The sequence below is a fragment of the Oryzias latipes genome, chromosome 16 (assembly GCF_053564925.1).
Source record: "Oryzias latipes strain Hd-rR chromosome 16, Olatipes_Hd-rR_3.1".
Classification (NCBI taxonomy): Eukaryota; Metazoa; Chordata; class Actinopteri; order Beloniformes; family Adrianichthyidae; genus Oryzias; species Oryzias latipes.
In genome coordinates, this window is record NC_136252.1 from 7,230,928 (window position 1) to 7,254,182 (window position 23,255).

The 23,255-nt window shown below is 40.2% G+C and overlaps 1 protein-coding gene across 7 annotated transcripts in view; it reads left to right on the forward strand.

Moving 5' to 3' along the window:
* Window positions 1-6,704: 6,704 nt before the first annotated feature.
* Window positions 6,705-23,255, forward strand: part of ncalda (neurocalcin delta a) — a 71,887-nt gene continuing 55,336 nt past the window's right edge. The window contains exons 1-2 of one of the 7 annotated variants that reach the window (XM_078933831.1): window positions 6,750-6,842; window positions 10,851-10,939. The gene's annotated coding sequence lies outside the window, so the exon portion shown is untranslated. Of the gene's footprint in view, window positions 6,843-6,880; window positions 7,055-10,850; window positions 10,940-23,255 lie in introns of those variants that run through there. The other 6 variants (XM_078933829.1, XM_078933830.1, XM_011484877.4 and 3 more) reach the window with 6 other exon arrangements.

Below are 23,255 nucleotides of genomic sequence, written 5' to 3' on the forward strand. Positions count from 1 at the left end.
AACCGCATATTTTAACAGCTAAACCTTTGATTTTCCTGTCTGTGTTTATGACTATGAATAATCCATCTTCATCTCTCAGGGTCACTGGAGCCAACCAGCTCCTGTTGGGTAAAGGCGGGGTACACCATGAACAGGTCACCAGTCACACACATGCTCGCTTAGGGACACATTAGAGTCACCAATTAACCTAGGAAGCCATTTTTAAGCAGAGGGAGGAAAACCAGAGTGGCTGGAGAAAACCCTCACATACACAAAGAGAACATGTAAACTCCACAGAGAAAGAATGTAGACAAAATTTGAACCAGCACCACCACACCACTGTGAGGCGAAAGCACTACCCACCACACCGCCATGCAGCCCACCATGATTATGGTCCAGAAATAAACATCTACATGGCACTCCTGTTGTTATAAATAAAGTAGAGTTGAAGTAAAGCTGATGTACTTCAATTTGTTGAGCAGCAGTTCTAAGTTCTAGTTTGCTTTAGACACAAAAAACAAAATCAGTCATCACAGCTAAAAATAATGTTTAACAGCAGAACAAAACCTTCAGAGGAAAACTGCAGGTTATATTAAAACCGTCTTTAACCAATGTTTGTCAAAAAACAATTAAGGCATGTGTCGAATTCACACACACACAAAAAGAAACTGTCCTCGGATCCATTAAACACCCTCCACTTGAGGAGAAGCAAAGCAGCAGCTGATGTTTGAGGCCTTTCTGCCAATCCATGGTTAAAGATCTGCTGTTGTGTGGACTCCTCTCTGATTATTAATAATAATAATATTAATGGATTAGATTTATCTGCGCAATTCCAGATGCTCAAAGCGGCATTATTCTTTCCCTCCTCAATCATGCTTAGTGATGACAGTTCACACCTCTGACCGTCACCGGGACATTCGTGCACATTTACACACCAGTGGAGCCACACTGGTTGGGGGGTTGTGCTGTTCAAGCTTATTAAGAAAAGTCCAAAGTAGTGGACCACAATCTCCCTTTAATCTCGGGTGCCAGATGGTATTCTGCTGTTCACCTTTTTGGCATATCAGGGGTCGCCACAGGTGGTTTGGCAGAGAGATTCACAACCCTGTCTTTCATCCGGGTTGGTAACCTGCACAGGGAAGCCAGACTTGGGTGAGGCAGTAGAGTGAAGGTGTGTGTTTAACAGGGATGTGCTTTGTTTTTTATCATCAGAACATGGGTGGGGTATCCACTCCAGTTATTAGATGGAAATGAAGGTGCATCACAGTTTAAAAGGGTTTTCTTTGTGTTTGTTTCAGCAATTCTGCAATGTTAGAAAATGGCTGATTATTCCACTTAATCACAATTTTACCTACAAATTCCCCTTATTGGTCCACCTTTTTACAGTGACTAAGACAGAAAAGTAAACAGTCAAAGTAAAGGATTACAAAAAGGTTGAAGGTTTTAAAATATGAGATTGTTCCCGACAAATTTAAATCAGTAAAAGAAAATCTTCTCCCGAGAAAAAAAAATAAGAAACCCTTAGAAAGACTTTAGACTTTCACACACACCTGTCTGAAGAATACTGGCATTCTGAAAAGTGTCTGTACATTCGAATTTTCATTAAAAATAATTCTTTTTAACCAGCAAATGGTCCACAAAGGCAGATACTTGCTTTTATTTCTTGTCTGTTCCTTAGTTCTCTTTATCCAGTGTCATACCATAAAAGACCCGTTTGCTCAGATGTGTAATGTGTTGGATTTTCAGAGGCAGAGGCGTCTAAATTCAGACTGTGTTTCCCGCCTGGCTTTGACATTTTCCTTCATGGAAAACAAAGGACAGGAGCTGCTCAGCCTCAGATCTGTGTGTCACTCACTCACGGCGCGATTACAGCAGGAATTATCCTATTTACAAAAGACCTTTCCATGATGAAGCTCAATCTTTTGTGCTTCAGAGTTTGATAAAACCCAACATTGACAAGATGCCGTCAATAAATGTCAAAACCCATTTGACGGACAGGGGAACGATTCCAAAGCAAGTTAGGAACTGAAATAAAAAAGGTCAAAGCACACGTGATCCTGGGCTTCCATCTTTGATGGAAAACAAACTCGTTAGAACAGCTGCCTAGCACTTTTCATGACTTTTTTCTTCAGATCCAGAAAGCTTTTTAAATATGTTAATGAGGAAGTTGTGTGTTTGACAGGAAACAGGAGGTTAAAGTGTACCTCGGCTCTCATTTATCTCTTTACCGTGAAGACTGAGGGAACGTTTAACAAGCCATCCTCTGGTTTGGACCTTTTCCTGGCTCCGTGCCTCGCGAGTGTAATTTGGATGAGTACAGCTTGCTTGCCTTTGGGCTCATTAACAGCAATATAAACAGTAATTACTGTGATCACCTAATTATTTCATTTAAGAATGGTGCAGCGCCTAAAAGGCAAATCATTTCTAAAGATTACAACATTACAGAGAATTTGTTGTCATAATTAGTCATTTCATGTTCCTAAACCCGGCCCGAATGATGAAAACTTTATTTGTCTTGCACATTTATGCTTTTAATATTGCAGTTGTTTTGCCCCCCTCCCTGTCTGATGACATCTCTGCTGCAGTTGGGCTCTGCTGTCCTGATAAACCTAATCCTCCCCTCTGGACACAACCGCTTCATCGCTCTGCATTTGATCACCAAGCGCTCCTCCATAATGGAATTCTCTGCCGTCATTCTGCACGTTTTGTTAGGGCGCAGAAATGTCATTTGGTCCTCAATTGTCCATTAATTGTATCTGTGCTATTGTCCATTTAACTGTGATTAACAGTAATTAAGACCGAACTGACAGAAAGTGGATTTATTGTCACTCCGGACAAAAGAGCTGGTGAATTGTGAAATTTCTGCTTTTCCTTTTTCCAGCGCGTCCCACAGCGAAAGCCTTCCAAAATACAGTCCAACAGAGAGCACCAGCTGTGTCTCAGGATAACTGCTGGCTATTGTTTTTACCCGATTAGATCCAGTTCTACAGATAACTTACAGCCAAAGTCCCTCAATTGGATGCCCCTTTACGCATAGATTCACTTCAACTTTTTCATGTCACATTTGACCTTTATTCATGCTTACACAGCCTCTTTGTCTTCTGTTTTTGACCCTCATTTTATTAAACTAAAACTATTTCAACCGGTGACAAAAAATAAATAATTTTTCTTTTTGTATTTCAAAGCAGTGCAGCTCATGTTTAAAGAGTCTCAGAGTTAAAAACTATTGTTGTTACGTTTTCAAATCAAAAGTCTATTTTTACAATTAAAATAAAATATAATATAATATAATATTTTACTAATACACCAACAGTGTGTAAAAAGAAAGATTCATCCATATTTCTATGGACAATTTGCAATTTTTTCTGCATATTGATGACTTATGAACAGGAATTATAGTTGTTGTGTTTTAAATCTAATGAAACAGTTGGAGTTAGAGTAAGAAAAAAACAGTATTTACAAAGCTTATTAAAATGATGCAAAAAGGGCTTTTCAGAAAAAGAGAAGTAAAACAGACCTGAGAGTTTAAATGTCTGAACAGAAGAGCAGAAATGGCCACAGATTTCTGTCACATTAGTAATTTCTGCTCTAAAAATCCAAAAAATATTTGAAGCACTGCAGATTTCTGTTGACTTGTACCTTTCCTGTGCCATCATCACTTTCAGCAAAAAGAAAGCCTGTCAGTACGAACCTGTTTTTCTGAGCAAACCACAGACAGAAGACACGCAGAGATGCATTCAGGGGACAGGGCTCTGTCGCCACCTAGTGGTGTCCCACAAAAGAAAGACCAGACAGGTTGAACTCATCAATAGATCACTAAAAAGTAATTGGTAATTATATAGCCCTTTTATGACTTCTTTGAAGGTCTTTGGGCCTTCTAAGACCTATTCTCCCATGCACACATACATTCACACACTGATGGCGGCTCCACTGGAAAACTCTGGAGCCAACCAGGATTATATAAGTTCGCTTCCTTCCACTCCCTTTCAAGCAATACTTAATTTTACGTCTAATTATACTAAGTTTGATTAGTTATTGTATGAATGTATAACTGATGATTGTATTGTTTTTGAGTATTATTCCTATTTGATTGCTTGAAATAAACCATTTCAAATAAAAAAAAAATTCAAATCAAATGTGGGGTTCAGTGTCTTGCCCAAGGACACTTGGACACATGGGCGGAAAAAGGCGGGAACCAAACCTGCAATCTTCCAACCAGGGGTCAACAGTGAACCAAATCCCTGCAGTCCAGGACACAGTAAACATCTAAAACAAGAGCACACAGCTGAGATGGAAGGTTTGAGCGGAACGTCTGCGTTTTGCATCATCTCAGAAACTCCCAGCAACGATTTCTGACATGAAGCTGTCAGAAGCGTCAAAACGTTTTCACCCCAAATATGTCATTTTTAAAAAGAGCTCCCACACAAACAGCACTGGCAGACTAAGAATTGTTAGAGACATGAATAATGAACATGGTCCACTTTATTTACAGACTCAAACTTTGAACCAATTAAAACTTGCTGCGAGCCGCATGAACCAAATATCAAGATATAAAGGTCTGGATATTTACTAAACACAAATGCACCTTGAGTTGTGCTGTGACAAAAACTTCTTCTACTTGTTTCCTTCGATAAAATTGGATTAAAACTGTTTCGTATAGACTGGTTTCAACAAAACTAAGCATTGTCAGGGAAACAGGATGGTCAACAGCACCCACTGAACGTGGGTTAAGGACCCACTCCAATGAAAATTGTTCTTTTGACGTTTTTAACATGTTCTTGTGGCTTTTTTCTGATGATGGAGAACATATACAGTACAGACCAAAGGTTTGGACACACCTTCCCATTCTGGGAAGGTGTGGGAGAGCGTGTAAACAAAGGGTTGATGGAAAATGGACGCAGGCTTCCTTTCCACCAGCAGTCCCGCCCACAACTCAGAGGTGAATTTCTAATGAACTCCTGCCGCTCTCCAGAAACTATGTCCTAGAAAATGACAAAGGTCTTTTATTTTTGCAAATTAATTGCATAATTATAATTAAAAGACCACTGGGAACACTTGAAAATGAATCAAAAGATGATACAAGTGGATCTTTAACTTAACACAAACATCTGTTTGGCCTCCTAAAGTTCCTTTGGTAGGAAGAATGTTCCTTAATGACCAAAAGAATTTGCAGTTCAAGTCCAAGCAAACAGAACGCCATTGGGGGACCTTTCTGTGTGGAGTTTGCATGTTCTCCCCGTGCATTTGTGGGTTTTCTCCGGGGACTCCAGCTTCCTCCCACCATCATAAACATGCTAGGATAGAATGTGACTTGTGTGGCCCTGCGACAGACTGGCGACCTGTCCAGGATGTACCCTGCCCTCGCCCACGAGTGGCCAGGATAGGCTCCAGTAGCACTGGAAAGGGACTAAATGGGTTTAGAAGATGAATGAATAACTGTAGTTGACATGTATAACTTTATGAGCATTTAATAATGAATAATATTTGACCTTTTATGTTAAGCTAGATTAAATGTTGACAGAGGTTTTCTTTTCCCAGACAGGCATTTTTTCATTTTATTTCTGGTCTTCAAATGCAAATTTAACAGTACTTCATCTTCTAAATCCATTTTGTCCGTTTTGGGGTCACGGGGCTGCTGGAGCCTATCCCACTTGTGCGCGAAGGCACGGGACCTCCTGGACAGGTCGCCAGTCTGTAGCAGGGCCACAATCACACACCCATTCACACTCACACTCACACCTAGAAACAATTTAGAATAACCAATAAACCTATGAAGCATGTTTTTAGACGGTGGGAGGAAGCTGGAGTCCCCAGGAAAAAAACATGCATGCACAGGAAGAACATGCAAACTCCACACAGAAAAGTCCCCCATTGGTGTTCTTTGAACTGGCAAGAGCGCTAACCACTGCTCCACTGTGCAGCCCATTCACAGTATTGTTGTTTTAACCCTTGTGCTATCTTAGATGACCCCACCCTTACTTTGACGTGTTATTCTTACCATGACAAAGGTGGATAAAGGTGGAAAGAGTTCATGTAATCCATGGACACCAGTGAAGATCACAAATCACTAAATAAAAAGGGTCAGGGCACTGTCTAGTGGGTCTAGATGACCCAACTCCCAACGTTAAATTGCCTATGATAGCACAAGGGTTACAAAGAGAAAAAAAGGTCTTTGGATATATTTATGAAATATGTAAAGAAATGAAAAAGTATGCTATTGCAAAAAAAAATCAATTAAATAATTATTTGCATTTAATATCATTATCAGGGTTCAAAGAACGCAGGCTGAATGCTGGCCCCACACATTTACACATCACTAAATCTGGTCTTCTTTGCCAAAAGTTAGAACACCTCTGATGTAGAGACTCTGCCTGTCTGACTGTTTTATTACCACTTACTTTATTTTACATCCAGAAATGGCATTTTTATCATCTGTCCACTGGGCGGCGCAAAGAATCAACGGTAGAAAATAACGTCACGCAGATCGTGCCTGAAGAAGAGCATCAGACAGAGCCTCACTCTGCTTTTTATTCCAGCCAACTACAATTTATGTGAACACGAAAACATATATTAATAACCCCAAAAAATCTAAGCTCTGACAGACAAATAAAAAAGGAGTTTTGTTATCTAATAATGCAAATGTTACGGATAATGGGTATTCGTTGTCGCTGTTTTTCTTGTTTGAGCAGTAACGCATTTTTTAAACACGAGTCACCCCTCTTCCCGCGCAGAACGTTTACTGTGCGTTCCTCTGCACGCACTGACACTTGTGGGTGCGTGAAGCGTAGCGCTGGTCATCAGTTTGCTGATTTCCAGGTGAACGAAGAGCCGCGGCGTCCTCCCCGACAGGCAAACGGCTGCAGGTGAGCAGCGTGTCTCCGTCCGAACCGCTATTGTCGCATTTACGGCTGCTGGGACAAACCAGTGTCGAACCACTTGAAGAAGTTGCAACTGTAAAACGAAAGCGGCCGTAAAAACACGGTTGTTGGTTGATTCCGTCTACCCTGACAGACAGAGCATCCTGGTGGACAGCCGTCAACTTCCACTAACCCTGCACGTGAGCTGACGAAGCCAGGTGTGTTTTACTTTAACACACCGTGGTAATACATGTTACTACACTGACACATTTGCACACATTTGGCTCGTTCTTCAGAGCTTTGGTGAATTCACCTCTGAAAGCATCGAGTCTTTGAGAGGCATTTTCTGCTGGGTGAAGGTGGAGGGGGTTTGCAGGTAAAGCCCGAGGTCCCAGGTCATCCCTGCAGCCAGATGTTGAGCCTGAGGTCACAGGTCATTCCTGCAGCCAGATGTTGAGCTTAAGGTCACAGGTCATCCCTGCAGGCAGATGTTGAGCCTGAGGTCACAGGTCATTCCTGCAGCCAGATGTTGAGCTTAAGGTCACAGGTCATCCCTGCAGCCAGATGTTGAGCCTGAGGTCACAGGTCTTTCCTGCAGCCAGATGTTGAGCTTAAGGTCACAGGTCATCCCTGCAGGCAGATGTTGAGCTTAAGGTCACAGGTCATCCCTGCAGGCAGATGTTGAGCTTAAGGTCACAGGTCATCCCTGCAGCCAGATGTTGAGCCTGAGGTCACAGGTCTTTCCTGCAGCCAGATGTTGAGCTTAAGGTCACAGGTCATCCCTGCAGGCAGATGTTGAGCCTGAGGTCACAGGTCATTCCTGCAGCCAGATGTTGAGCTTAAGGTCACAGGTCATCCCTGCAGCCAGATGTTGAGCCTGAGGTCACAGGTCTTTCCTGCAGCCAGATGTTGAGCTTAAGGTCACAGGTCATCCCTGCAGGCAGATGTTGAGCTTAAGGTCACAGGTCATCCCTGCAGCCAGATGTTGAGCCTGAGGTCACAGGTCTTTCCTGCAGCCAGATGTTGAGCTTAAGGTCACAGGTCATCCCTGCAGGCAGATGTTGAGCCTGAGGTCACAGGTCATTCCTGCAGCCAGATGTTGAGCTTAAGGTCACAGGTCATCCCTGCAGCCAGATGTTGAGCCTGAGGTCACAGGTCTTTCCTGCAGCCAGATGTTGAGCTTAAGGTCACAGGTCATCCCTGCAGGCAGATGTTGAGCTTAAGGTCACAGGTCATCCCTGCAGGCAGATGTTGAGCTTAAGGTCACAGGTCATCCCTGCAGCCAGATGTTGAGCCTGAGGTCACAGGTCTTTCCTGCAGCCAGATGTTGAGCTTAAGGTCACAGGTCATCCCTGCAGGCAGATGTTGAGCTTAAGGTCACAGGTCATCCCTGCAGCCAGATGTTGAGCCTGAGTTCACAGGTCATCCCTGCAGGCAGATGTTGAGCCTGAGGTCACAGGTCATTCCTGCAGCCAGATGTTGAGCCTGAGGTCACAGGTCATCCCTGCAGCCAGATGCAGAAATGTCACATTTGTTCTCTTTACACAGACAGATACAGCTGCAGCAGGTAGACTCCAGTCAACAATAGAGGAAGTACAGAAGAATCTGCTCTGACCACCAGGGAGCACTGACAGCTCAGAAAGTCCAGACCTCTTTGGGTTCATCTGGTTGCTACAGCATTAGCCAGAGGAAAAACGTAAACTTACTGTTGTGGATAAAATGATCAGAACTGATTAAACCTAAGAAATCACAATAAAACTTATTGTCCTGCTGTCAAACAGATTATTGATATGATCATTTTCATCAACGTTATTCAGAATAGATTTGCAGGATTCATTTCATCTTAAATTGACTTCGACAATAGCTTGCTGTCATTTGTTTTTTTAAATATTATTTTTTTAAACGTTTAATCAGGATTGTGTAGCCTTGCTACAGACTGCTGACCTGTCCAGAGTGTACCCCACCCTCGCCCAACAGTAGCCGGGATAGGCTCCGGCATCCCCGTGACCCCTAAAGAGATACAGTGAGTTAAGAAAATTGATAGATGGAACATTTAATCAGACAAGCATCTCCAACTCTGATAGAAGTTGAGAGGAAATAATACATTTGTTATGTGACAGCAGGAGAGTTTTTGTGAAATGTCCCTGTTCTTTTCACCTCTCGATCTGGTACTGGCTGCTCGGTGACAGCTGGCTTAGCATCATCGGAGCGAGCAGGGAAGCTCTCGTGCTGACGGCCTGCTTTGGGTTCCTCAGTGAAGCGTGTGTGATTGGTCCGTTACCTGCTCCTGTCAGCAGACAGGCAGGTCAACAAGTAAGACGAATTTTGAAAATGTAATGCCTGCTTAAAGTACTTTAATCTTTTTTCAGGATAAACTTTATTTATGCAGCAAGAACAGAAAAACCTGACTTTTAGCTTGTGTGCCAGAAGCAATATTAATATCAGGGGCGGAGCTACAGGGGGAGACAAAAAGCGTTGCCCCCCCCCCATTTTGAGTCACTAATAGTATCAGCATTTTATTTTACCAAAAAAGACTTCATCACTATCAGAAATGGTCTAAGAAGCTCTCAGATCAAAAAAAAGTTGCAAGAGGAACCGCATAAATGTACCTGCTGATAAGAGCAGTGTATCTGTATGTATATCTTAACATCAATGTATTGTTGAGATGAATAACTAACAAAAATCCAGATCAGCTGGATCTCTGCCTAACAGTTACAGAAGCAGACCTCCCTCTGTCACATTTGGTGTCACAGACATGAGGTCTGATAAGCTATTGCTCCACCCAGTTACACCCCAAGCCCCACCCTCTGTTCTCCAGTTGGAAGTTAACCTTGAAATATCAAATGTTACAGTTTCTCAAGTGGCCACTGGAGGCTGGTTCCAAAGTTAGGCAGTTTCTCCTCAGCTGTCATGTTAAAAGTCCAGTTTTACAGCAAAAGGACCCCCATTCACAACCCAGACCTTATTTTCAATTCAATTTGAAATTGTATAGCCCAAATTCACAACAACAGTCGGCTTCGTATAAATTAAAAAGTTAAACATAAAATCAAAAGGATCATGAATACATAGAATATAATAGGTAAATACTAAATTAAACAAACAAACGGACTATACTAAACTGGACATCCCTGCCCTTAGACCCCCCTTCGCGGTAAGGAAAAACTAAAAAAAATGGATCCCGAAAAAAACCAAGAAACCTCAGGGGTGCCCACATGAAGGAGGGATCCTCCCCCAGGACGGACGGGCGATTTACCAGAACTCATAGAGAAGAACTAACTCATCTAACCCTACAACTACAAAGTCCAGCAGACGAGCTTCATCCAGATGGAGTTGGGGGGACGGTCGGGGGCGCGAGTCGAGCCGGAGACAGGAACCACAGCCAGGTGTAGGAGCAGTAGTAGAGGCGAGCCAGAGACGAGGTACAGGAACACGGATGAGCCAACTGCAATCTGGAAGCACTCCCACGGTTGTGATGGAAACCATGGGTTGTGATGGAATCTTCACATTTTAGATTTTTCTGACTGTATTCACTTCTTATTCACAATTTTCTAGATTTTCAAAATGTCGTACTATATAAAGCAGCTCATGTCTGAAGTATGTGGTGGGAACTCTAATAAGCAGGTGTTGGGAGTGTTTGATTGGGGTTTGTGTGATTGACAGCTTTCTCTGATGATTGTGTAACCAATAGATAGTTGGTTTTCTTCTTTCTCTGGGATCTGACCGCAATAAGAAAGCTTCAAGAATAAGCAGATTATTACCTCTGAATTACCATTGTCCTAACAACAGACATTTTACACTTCAATCACAGCAAACAAAATCCTTTAGGATTACTGGACGGCCCAAATGTTAGTGCTGAGCAGAATGACAGCTGAAGTTCAACCAGGGTAGAAAGTAAAGAACCACTTGTGGGCTTGTTTGGTTGTTTTTTCTGTGTGTATGTGTGGCTCATCTTCCCTACCAAACACGAACACAGTGTGGGAAACAGTGTCTCTATTTGTCCTTCGGTTTTCCCAGGAAGGATAGACAGGATTGTTTGCATTCCTTGCTGAAACCAAGGACACCGCTTCAGCACAGCCTACTGAAGCCCCCACTCCCAGAAGAATGTGAGTGAGTCAAATTACTGGCAGATTTTTTTTGTTTTTTCACTCATCAATCAAAGCGTGTTCACTGGCACTGGCAGACTACCTACCTCAGGACATGACGTGATGGTCGGAACAATAACGGAGAACGATGATTGTTTGTCAGTGGTCAGCGAAGGATGAAATAACCTGAAATCCTTCATCCCTGACGCACAAACTTTCAGTCAAATGTAACATTCAGCCTCTAGTATTTACTGCTTCATGTGAATACCAGCGATCCTTCCCTCTCCGACTAAATATCCCTGTTTTCTACAGTCACCTGCTAAAGCAGGAGAATATCTTCAACTTCAGCTCTCTCTGGCCTGTGTGTTTATGTAGATGACAGAACTGCATCTACAGCTTTTGCAAAGGCTGCATTACAGTTAATGTAAGTAAAAAGACCTTTAAGTAAAAGTGCTGTGTATTGGACCTGAACTGGGCCTCTGAAGCTCAGTCAGCCTCTCAGACCAGGAAACTGCAGTCCTTGAAATACTGTTTCCTCAGATGACTGTGAATGAGGGACTTCTATTTTGAACTTGACAAACACTTAACAGTGGATGTGTGTAGTAAATCTCCTTCTTTGGTTTTGAACTAAAACTTTTTTGTGTGTACAAAAAGGTACTGATGATGGTGCTGGTTCTAAGGCAGACCAGAGTTATCTGTAGTTTTTTACACCCAGCCAGATAAAGCTGAAGGAAGCGTGGGGAGTGATGTGTGAGGAGAAGCTCTCCATTTGCAGATTGGTTTGATGCCACCATGACTCTTCATGGCTTTGCACCACCCATCTGCCTGAGGTGTTACATTATCTGAATGTGTAATGTGTTTCCCATAAAGCCTTTTGGATTTCTTTTAAAACCTCTTATTGATTACATCAGTATTTTTGTGCAAACTCTCCAGCTAGGTGATGTTGGCAGCAGTAGGAGCAGTATGAAATGTTTAACTTCATATCTTAATATTTATACTTTGTGATTGACATGGTTATTCTTTGTATAAATTTTACCTATCCTCTCAAGTTCATCATGTTTAATTTTAGATTTGGCTCTAAGTCTGTGATCTGTCCTTCAGTGGACCTATGCTAGAAGACTCAGTAGAGGTCGGGGTAAGGCTACTACTATATTTGATTTGCAATTTTATCCTCTACAGTCATGCCACAGTGCAATATTAATCGTGTAATATGATTAGAATGAGTCATAAAGCATTACAGCATTAAATTAAAACATAAACTGCTCTCCAGTACAGTATGAGTGAATGCACAATTCAGATACTAATAACAAAACAAAGTGTAATGCAGATTTTATCTTTGGGATCATGGTAATTCTGAGAGATTACACTCTGCTTTTACTGGAATAAGTCTAGTTAAATGTAACTGACACTGCCAATGTGTTCTATGACTAAATAAATGCATTAATAAAAAAATCCTAATAGTTTTTAATACAACAATGATATAAACTGGTCAATCTCAGTAATAAAATTGGCGGCTTGTAAATATCTTATTTTGTTAAAAAGGTTGAACTCCAGAACAACCCAGATGTTTAAGAAGGTTTCTAAACAATAACTTCATAATGTAACCACGTTTCTGTATTGTGACATCTTTACACACTGCTACTTTCAGATCTGACTAAAGAATTACAGAGCTGGGCATACCTAAGACAAGCATTACAACCAGTGTGGTTGCAACTGAGGCTGACCCATTGCTCCACTTCAAAGGACATGTCTCTAAGATGCGGTGCTTTGTTGTCTCGCTAAAAACCAACTGCAAATCACGATTAGCAAAGTTTATTTCCTGTGTTTTCCTGATTTAATCATCCTATGACAGGTTATGTGTCTTGAGGCAGGATGCAGAACCTCACTTAATGCTCTATAGTGTGGTAGTGGGTCAGGCAGTTTGTGTAAATGTATTACACCACTTATTTAGGGTTTGGGTAACGGGGGCTAATGTCTCAGTAAATAAGCTCAGAGGGAATACAAATGGCTTCCTAGGTCATCCAAGAGATATGACCTCTCCATCATGTCCTGGATCTGTTGCATGGATGTACCTCGGGGGGCATGTCCATAATGCCTGACTATGAAGAGATCTTTTCACTAAAGTCCTAAAGTCTTCTCCGTGTGGAAGATGTAGAAGTGTGAAAGATGTCTCACACTGCCCTGGGCCTTCAGGGGCCTCATCTGTAAGGGATTTGTTAGTTGCCCTGTGAAGCAACCCTCCTTTCCAACACCCACTATCTGATCTAGAAGTTTAACACCAGGTGATGAACACCAGAAAGCTTAGCCTACCCTTTCTTCACCTCATTCAACAGTGATGTGATGATGTGAATACAAAATCCATCCTTGAGCTGTAGACAAGAAAAAGATAGTTCTGGATCTTTTTGTGGGTTCTGATCATGGAGCCTGTTCCCCCCAATCACCCCGCTTGCCATGTGCCAGTTGTTGTGTGCAGTGAAGTCCCCCAGCAGAATGATAAAGTCTTCAGAGGGTGGACCCCACTTCAAACTAAAGTTAGCACCAAAACTAATGAATTAAATAGTCTCAGTCTGGTGTATGCTTCACAGTTTTCACATACCAGCAGGTCTTAACCTAAAATTAAAAAAGAGAGTAAAACGGAAAACAACCACAAGGATTTACTTGCATCTTATGTGTTTAAAGAAAAGTGAGAAGAAAAGCACCAATTCCATGTTCAACTTGGTAGCAGTTTCCCATCAGCAGGGAGCACATCACGACTGTCAGTGTGTTAGGCAGATGACTGAGGACTTGTGTGACAAGTCCTGACAACTGTAGAGAAAAGACAGACTGAAACAGCCCAAGAGCAACAGAACAAGTTCAGGAATAGAACTGTAGCCACATGCTAGGAATGACCAACTACTGTCAAACGACACAGATAGGAAACGTTTCTAAAACCATCATTTATCTAACAAAAGTAAAGGTACAAGTGAAAAACTTAAAACAGTGCTTAATTTGTTAGATTATTGAAGGTCAGTTAAAGTTAGGGGTTGCCAATCAAAGTCCCTCAGTTTAAATTACCACCAACAGACTTTTATAAATGCAGGAGGCTCTGAAGCAAACTTTAGGGGTTAATGGGTTAATTAATGTTTTCTGAAATTTAAATGAGAACTATTTCATATCGATTGATTTGTTTGAGTCTACATCTATATATAATAAAAGAAGCACATTCTTACTGCGATGTTAAAATTTGGAGCCATTCCCCATTCCTGGGATGATTGAAACATGTTCAAGTTTGCAGAGAAGTGTGCAGGATAAAAGAACAGGTGGGAAGTTTTTTCTGCAAGGACAATCTTATGAAACAAACAGTCAGTGGGCTGCAAAGCGGGACAGCAAGAGGGACCAAGAACAGGGGCTTCATGTGGGAGTTTACCAAAGTAAATACGAAAGGAAGGTAACAGCAGCCTCAGACCAGTTTTATTGAGCAGATGAGCGAATGAGCAAGCAGGCATGTCTCTTCCAGACACCCACACTGCCTGGGCAGTTGTCCAAGGGTCACAGCAGAAAAGCATTGTTACGTCTTCGGCTGTTTTCTATCACAGCATTACCCTGTTTGTCTCAGTATTTCTTGAAACATTCAGTTCTGAGATGTTACATCAGTGTTCTTTGGTTTGCAAATATCTTTAGCCATTCCTGTGCAGCGAACAGCCCTTTACTTAAAATGATTCTGCAGTTTCTCGGGCTAGCTGCTGTTGGAGTATGACATTTATGTAAGTAGGGGCATTATTTCACCGATAATGGAGGAGCTGAGTGACCTGATGATTAACTTGATTTTAACTGGTCAGACATACAACACATAATTGTGGCTTGTTTCAGAGAGGGTATTTGTGAGTCAGGCCCTTTGAAATATAACTATTTACATTGAATTCCAGATTGATCTACAAAAAACCTGTCGTAAGAGCAGTGTTTACTGGTTGCATAGATTTGTCTTTTGATTCAACAGCAGAAGGCTTATTTACCTTTAAAGTGACACAGTCTAAGAATATCTAGAAATATGTCTAACAGGTCAGTGGAGAAAAGTCCAACAGTCAATTTTAAAAATTAAATCCAGAGAGAGACTAAGAGGACAGATTTATGAAAGGAAAATTCCTTCTAACTAATTAGTGAATATTATAAATGAGCCAATTAAACAATGTTTCCTTCTGTTTATTGTTGGTTTGTTTTGCGGGAGCAAAGAGCTTTAGAAAAAGTGTTGTATCATCACAGATGTAACAGGAAATGATTCCTGATAAAATGTGAATCTGCGAGTTACACAATCAACCTGCTTATTTAAAACGGGTTACATGACATCTACAAAGCCACAATACACAAACAATACAGATGTTGAATCTCACTCTGGTTTTGCTGAGTTATATTTGAATCTCCTGCCTTTTCCTACCTATAATATTATGGAATTGCGTTGCCATGGCACCAGTGAAGGGTTTAGGTTTCCCTTGTGTGACATTTTATTCAGAGGCAGCATGGGCTCTACAGACTCAATGTCTGTCAGTATCTCTCTGCATGCATTTGCTTTGTCCCCTCCTTTCTCTGCTGCACTCAGACTGAAGCCATGTGTCTCCACAGGGGGGTTGCCACTTCTTCAGAGCCTTTCAGACACTGAAAACTCCCATGCTGCATTCTTTATTAAAAGTCTAAAAGTATTAAACATAAAGGCAACAATCCTACAAAGTAAAAAAACTACTGTTGTCAGTTGCTGTTGGCCCGTTTCAATGAGTCTGAGATGATGTCATTTGATGGAATGAAATTTCTACAAGGGCTGGCTTCAGTCAAGTTTTTTTTTTGTTCTATTATTAGTTTTGTTGTAGCAATTTTCTCCTTATTCGAGTAACTTTTAAGCCAGAATTTGCATTCCATGTATGGTCAACAGACAGGCCAACCACTAGGTCATTAATATTTGTTTTGGTCACAAGTGGTGTGTGAAATATGCTCAGGCCTAGGACAGTCTGTGGTGTCACTCTTCGTACAGTGTTGTCTGTGGGAGAATGAAAACACCATCGTGCGTAAACACCAGTGCTTCTGCTTTCACTCACGGGGCTATAAAAATTCAGCCGAGCCGGAGCCGCTCTCACCGACCAGGAACAAAGCAGCCCCCTTTAATTAAAAGGCGTACGTTGTTGTACTGTCATTGTTAAAAATATACACTTATGATCAGCCAAAACAACAATTTGGTTTTTGGAATGGAGGTGTTATTAGTGTTTTGATATTTAAAGTCCCACTCCGATCATCTTGTGATCTATTGTCAAAGCATTCCCAGTGGTCTTTTAGTTATGATTATGCCGGTTTGAGGCAAAATTAAAAAATAATGTCATTTTCCTGGACATAGTTTCTGCAGAGCGGCAGGAGTATATCAGAAATTCCCCTCTGAGTTGTTGGCGTCGATTAAGCCAGCGCTCATTTCCCATAATGCCTTTGTTTACACACTCTTCTGCTAACTTACAACCAACATTACCAATACCAGAGCTACCAGACGTACAGTTTTGAACCGGATACCAGTTGAGACGAGAAAAACAAAGACGTTCATAGATTTATGTGTCTGAAAGTGGATGATCAGAATGGAGCAGAGCAGGGAGCCTGTGGCCTGCTGTTTGTAGTTTGCACATAACAAACTACAATCCGTTTGCACATTATTCCATTCTTTCCGGCATTATTTTTTCATCTGCTCCTGATTCACAACAATTTGAATAAAGAATTACTCAGAGGCAAAAAAAATAATCTGAATTTTTTTATATATGTCCTTCATCGTGAGAAATATGCTACAAGAACATGTTAAAAACAACAAAAACACAATTTCCAAAGTGGGTCTTTGACTGAATTGTGTTGATTTGTAAATAAATTTGAGTAATAAGACCTCTTATGAGAAAAACAAAAATACTGTGAAAAGATAATATGCACGTGATGTTTGTTTATTGCTTGGTAATGTTTGCAGTACAACTTTGAATGTTACGTTTCGTTCGCAGTTTTGAAGAGGGAGAGGAAGGTTTCAGACTGCAAACGAAATTCAGCCTGAATAAACTAAATATCAGTGAAAAAACAAATGAGAAGTTTTGAGTATTTGAGAAAAAGTTAATATAGTTGGCAAAACTGGCAGAAGACCAGAGCAAGGAGGAGACAAAACTGAAAGAAAAAGGAAAATTGTTTTTCATTAACCAAAGAAGACAGGCAGTGCAACAGAAAATAAATCCCTATGATCCAATATTGAAAAAGATGCCCCCAAAACTTTAGGGTTTGACCTGCAAGAGCTGATTACAGAGCAAGATTTCTTCTTAAAAAAACCTGAAAAACACACATACTGTATAAATATATATCTCATCCAAACATTTGCTCAGTGAGGCCTATTTATGATAACAAAGATTTATTGGCATCTTTAAACTTAAGACATTCCCATATATAAAAAATACTTAAAAGAAGAATTTATTTTATTTTAAATTCTGACACTGTGTCCCCTGCTGCAGTAAAGCCCCCTCTCCCTGGGGACAGACAGAGCGGCGGCTTTCTCCTGCCACAGTGCCGGACAGTAAGTCTTCAAACTGGATCACAGAGACATGGATGTAGTGCTGAGAGCACCTGCCATTCACACACTGAATGATCTCATGAACTCAGACACGGAGACGTGCGCAGCTCATCGAGTCTTTTGTAGATCTCTTTAAAGTAAATAAACCTAAAGTCCCTTCATCCGTGTCCTTCATGATGAGGTTGAGAAAATCCTTTGACTGTAGCTCCTCCCCCACGCGGTGGTAGCGTAAGGTCCATTAAAACACTTATGAACCAGCCTCAAGCAGCAGCTTAGACACATCTTAAAACATAGACAATGGACATGGTTGTGACGCGCAAATCGCGTTTGGTGTGAATGCAAAATTGTAAAGGAGTTGTGCTGTAAACTTGGTTTGCAGTTTGTTTTATTGTGGTTGTTGTTATACGTCAAGCTGTTTAGAACAATTATAGTGCACACACAGGATTTTACCTAAATACTGAAATGTTTAGCAATTACACCAAATGCGTTCTGGACCACTATAAGAAAAAATGTTGAAAAAACGCTAATGCAGGCCAGTTCTTTGATCAGCCTCTTTGTTTGTGCAGATAAAGTGATCCCTCGCTATAACACGGGTTAATCTGATTGTGACTGTAAAGTGCTTTTGGCCTTCTTAGATGGTAGTAAAGTGCTATAAAAAATACACTACTTTGTGCTGGGCGATATAGAATTTTCTATCACAACGTAGGTTTGTCATATCAGGCAAAAATATATATCACAATGTAATCCCAATAACTATATTTGTCCGATTTGAACACTTTGCTCATAATAGTAATGTGTAATCATCAGCAGGTTGTTTAGATTGAAATATTTATTATCTATCATACTTTAAACATAACAGATGCACTGATGGAACATAATGCACGTTTTTTCAGATGACTGAGAAAAGGAATTTATTGACAAACTAAACAGACAATTAAAGCAAAAGCTTTTAAGTTTCAAGAGAACATAAATAAAAGAGAACACTAAACTGTTTGATCAGATCCATTTAAAAACAAAACATTAAAACCACAGATAAATTCTATTTTCAAGTTTTCCAGGACAAACAGAAAATTGAGAAACAGTTTTGTCAGCATCCTGTGAATAATCCAGGAACTAAAAGCAGATTCTCAGCATTTCTGCTGGTAGTTTTGACTGTTGCTGCTGACCTTTGTTGTTTTTGCTGGAGAATCATCCTTTATTTCAGTCTGAGATTGAACATGTTCGGAGGCTCTCAAATATTGTGATTAGCATCTTTATAAATCTTGAACCAATGTGTATTTATATATTTTACACATTGTTTTTGGTGCTACAGTTGTGCAATTTAGCTTTGCTACTGAACATTCTGAAACATTTTTGTTAGGTTTTGACTAATCAAAAAGTGTGTTTGTATCTTTTTTCATTGCTCTGCAGGACAATTTGAGCCTGAATTAAGTTTTCTCTGTGGTAGTTTTCTCACAGGACCTGGTCTGAAATGGAATTTTATCATATTTTGTAAGTGTTATTTTTGTCTTGAATGAGACTTCAAAAATCAGAAAAAACTCCACAAATTAAAAATTTCGTCTTGTTGAATCTTTCTTATCTAAAATTTATAGAGACACTTACATTTTCTTTTTACACTGGATTTTGCAAGGACCATGTTAGTGTGATAAACAGATTTTCCTTTAACTTTCCTACAAAGTCAAGATGAAAGCTAAAAATATCAACAAGGAAATATTTTTAGACATTAAACTGGATGCAGATTGAATCCACACAGCTACAACAAAATGTTGAGTAAATAGGCAGAGTCCAGCTAGTGTGAAAATCAAAGACACTGTAGAGTATGATGCTCTTTAAGGATATCCAATCTTAATCTGATTGGATATCAGTTAAAAAACCCAGTTTTCATAAATTTACAATGTTCAGGGACAGAATCCAAGGCTGCAGTAAACAAGGATTCTACTATGTTTGCAACAGTGAACCTGCTGTTCTTGAACACGACACACAAGCACCACCACCTTTTTGCTTCAGCAAGTTTTCTGTCTGGTTGGACGTGAACAAAGCAGTGATCCTCAGTGACAGTGTCAGGGATGTTGGTGTTGATGGAAAGGTCCGCTTGGTGATGGTTAAATATCGAGATCAACTTGACATTATAGAGAAACGGATTTGGAAATATCAGACTGAGTGCCGGGCATTTTATTAGTCCAGCTTCTACTCACTGTGCCTCTGCTGCTGTAAATTCTTGAGCCCGTTGGGTCCACTGGAATGAAAACAGCATCTGAGTATGCTGTACGAGCACCTGTCTGTAAAATAGCAGCCAGGCAGGACTGCATGTTACTGTATGTGTTTTTACAGCACACACCCTAGGCACTAAATTACACACAAACACACAATTGGAGCAAGACAAGATGCTGCATCTTTTGGGATAACTGTTGAGGCAGAATAACAATAAATAACAAATAACAATGATCTTGAATCTTGAATATTCACAAGTATCTAATATAAAACAAATTCATGTGGGTTGTGTAGGCTTTGTGCTGCTTTTGCTATGCAATAAATATGATGCAGCGTCTCACAATGACCTTTTGGAATCTTCTAGCTCTAAATAACAAATGTCAGGATGACCAATGTGAATGGTGGTCATCCATAAACTCACAGAACTGTAGTTATGTAATGTAACCCAGATCCATCTTTTTGCTTCAATAACATAAAATGTTTGTCCCTACGTTTCTTTCTCCTCTGTGTTCAGTGATGGACTTTTTAGCCTCTCCTTGGGTTCTTCTCCTTACAGAGTTTAACCTTCACCGTTGTTTCCTCCATATATAATGGTTTACCTTTTTTCACTGCATGCAATTTCTCCAGTTTAATCTTTATGCTTTTTTTTTAAACTGCACACAGTGTCGTGTGTCTTGATTGGCTGTAGAATATTGTCAATCAAGCTCCTCCGTGCCATGTTTCCTGTATACAGAATGCGTTCAGAGTTACCGTACATAAATCTTCATCTCAATCATATATTTGTTTTCATTCTGTAATCCTGGACTTATTTTTCTATGAAGGTTTGAAAACTGAAAAATGTTCATTACTCTATGAGAAAAGTTTATAAAATGTGTAGTGAAAAGTTTTAAAGTTTTCAAACAACAAAGTAATCCTACTTTGTGGCTTTCACCTATGGCAGGTTAATTTTAGAAAATAAATGCACTGAAAAAAGTTTGGAGTGGCATTTACTTAAAAAAGCCAGGACATTTTTCCACACAATAAGGGATTTTTTTACAGAGCACTCCAGGTGCCAGTGGTTAAAAAGGAAAAATATCTGATTAACCGTGCGCATGGTTAACTAATCTGTGCAAAAGATGTTTCTTTGTGGATCTTACTCATTTTTGTGTGTTATATTTTATGTAATTATTAGGTAATATTTTTAAATGATATATTAGTTAACATGAATTGGATTAAGTAAACATTTTTTGCTGTTCTATTAACTGATAATTCCATATTTTCCACCCAAAAATACTTGCAGCTTAAGTAATATTTGACAGACATTTTTGTTTAACATTAGAAATTGACTGCATGGATTACACCGATGTGTAGGAGGCAAGCATTTGTCACACTTCTGCAGTCCTCCAGAACTTCTGTCCCCTCAATGATGACTGACACGTACACAGGATCTGGGTTGTCTTGTGTCACATTGGGATGACCACGGGAATCTTCATCAAGTGATTACTGCAGTCCTCTTTCCCTGCTCGATGGCTGACATCCTGAGAAAATAAATAATCTGCAATTAGAAATATTTTTTTGTAGGATTTATATAGATAATTGAAATAATCATTACAGGGCCAAAAAAATCTTCTTTTTTTTTCAGTGTGGCAATGAACAAGGGAACCCTGTATATGCTTAGCACTCATTTGCCCTCTCCTTTTCTTGTATCATTGTCCGGTGGGAGAGAAGCTGAAACTGGCAGCTAACACCGTTATCTTGTGTTTTTCTTTTAAAATACAGTACCAGATCCACAATAAATTGAGTTTGTCTCCAAGTGTTCAACCTTTACCCAGCAAGACAGCTGTTGTTTGAACAGTGTTTAGTCCTTATGACTTACTGAACCTGTGTAAAGAAGTGACTGCCAGCACAAGAGCTGTCATCAAAGTAAAAAGTCTAAAGGTAGTCCCTTCCATGGGCTCAAAAGGCAAACTGCCCAAATATTAAAAAACTGACCTGTAAAACTCCAGCAACATTTGTGATGGGAATAGAAGACGGATGAATAGATGGACAGTTGTTGAAGAGTGTTCTTCTATAGTACCCATCTTCCATTTAACAGGATTTTCTTAATTGACGCCCTATAGCCAGCTAAGGGTGGTCCAGCTCCTTGAAGTGTTATATGCACAGCTAGATTTGTTCAAGAGACATCAGTAGAAGAAGGTTCCCTTTAGGACTGAGGAATATGTTTCAGGGGCAAGAACTCTTAGAGTCCTACTGGAGAGCTTGCCTGGATATTGGTGAAAATACATACAGAAGAACCCCTTCTGGCCAATTGACTAAAATACTTGATGCTATAAAACATCTGAAGAATTACATGTCTGTCTGTGAGTTAGAGCGAGAATTCCAAATTAGAAGATTAGAGTTAGTTTGGGTGAAATCAAGGGGGGGGGGGGCAAGAAAAATTATTTGTTGATCCCCTGGAGGGATTTAATCCAAATCATGCTTCGATGCATCACACATGGATGCCAGAGTCCCTGGAATGATGGGCAGCTCCCATCAGGTCTGCCCAAGCCTACTTCCTACTACACAGAAGCTTCAGGAGAAGATGTCACTCCACGAAGTGTAGAAAGTGATATGTAAAAATATCAAATTAGACTTGTGGCCAGATATTATTGCTATGAATCCACAAGTTTTCTGGAACAGCAGATGAAGGGCTGGGTATTGAGTTTGATACTTTTAAAAGCACCAAACTAATCCCCTTGGTATTATCAAGTATTGAAAGAATAATCATTTAATATCAAATTTTAACACACAGGGAAATCATTTTGTCAATGTAAGCGGAGTAGGAACAACAGCATGGTTGATTTAGGTGATGTTTAGTGGCAGGATGCCTCAAATAGACAACATTATTTTGGACTCTTTGGATTTAATTAAACCTGTGTGCACGGATATATTACTTTGGTAACACTTTGTCTCTTTTCTATCTGTTTCTTTGTGATATTGGTTCAAGGGAGAAGCCTGTGAAAAGAATTAAATCTTCAAAAAATAAAATGTGTTTTTTTTCTAAATGTTGACAACATTTCTGCAAAAAAGATAAAGTTGCATCTAACTAAGGGTATTGTAGTTCCCCCCTTACTGTATGTGATACCCAGTGGAATGTTTCATTGGGAGCTTGCAGCTCACTAATAGTGTTATTATTGGTTGATGTTGTTTCCCATGACTCTGAGATGAGCGGGAGGAAGCCCATTTTGATGTCCACACAGTTCCCAGGCCCTTAAATCCCTTCAAACTGCTGGACACAGTCAAACACGCACATGTACACTCACACACAAAAACATTCTCATATGTCATCCCCAAATATGTCTGTTTGGATTACAAATATTAAAGAGATACAGTAAATGGTTTGAACATCCCCTGCCCTTTGATTCCTGTGTTTTCTCTTAGTCATGAACAAGAACACAGGGATGGCATACTTTTAAACAATGTTCAGCTGCAGCTTGTCGAGTTTGAGAGATCCACCATATAAAACAAGGACACATTGCAACTGAATCATAATACAGGACTCATTTTAATAAACACAGTTTACATCAGTCTGAGGCTGTAAAACAATTAAACCTTCAAATAATA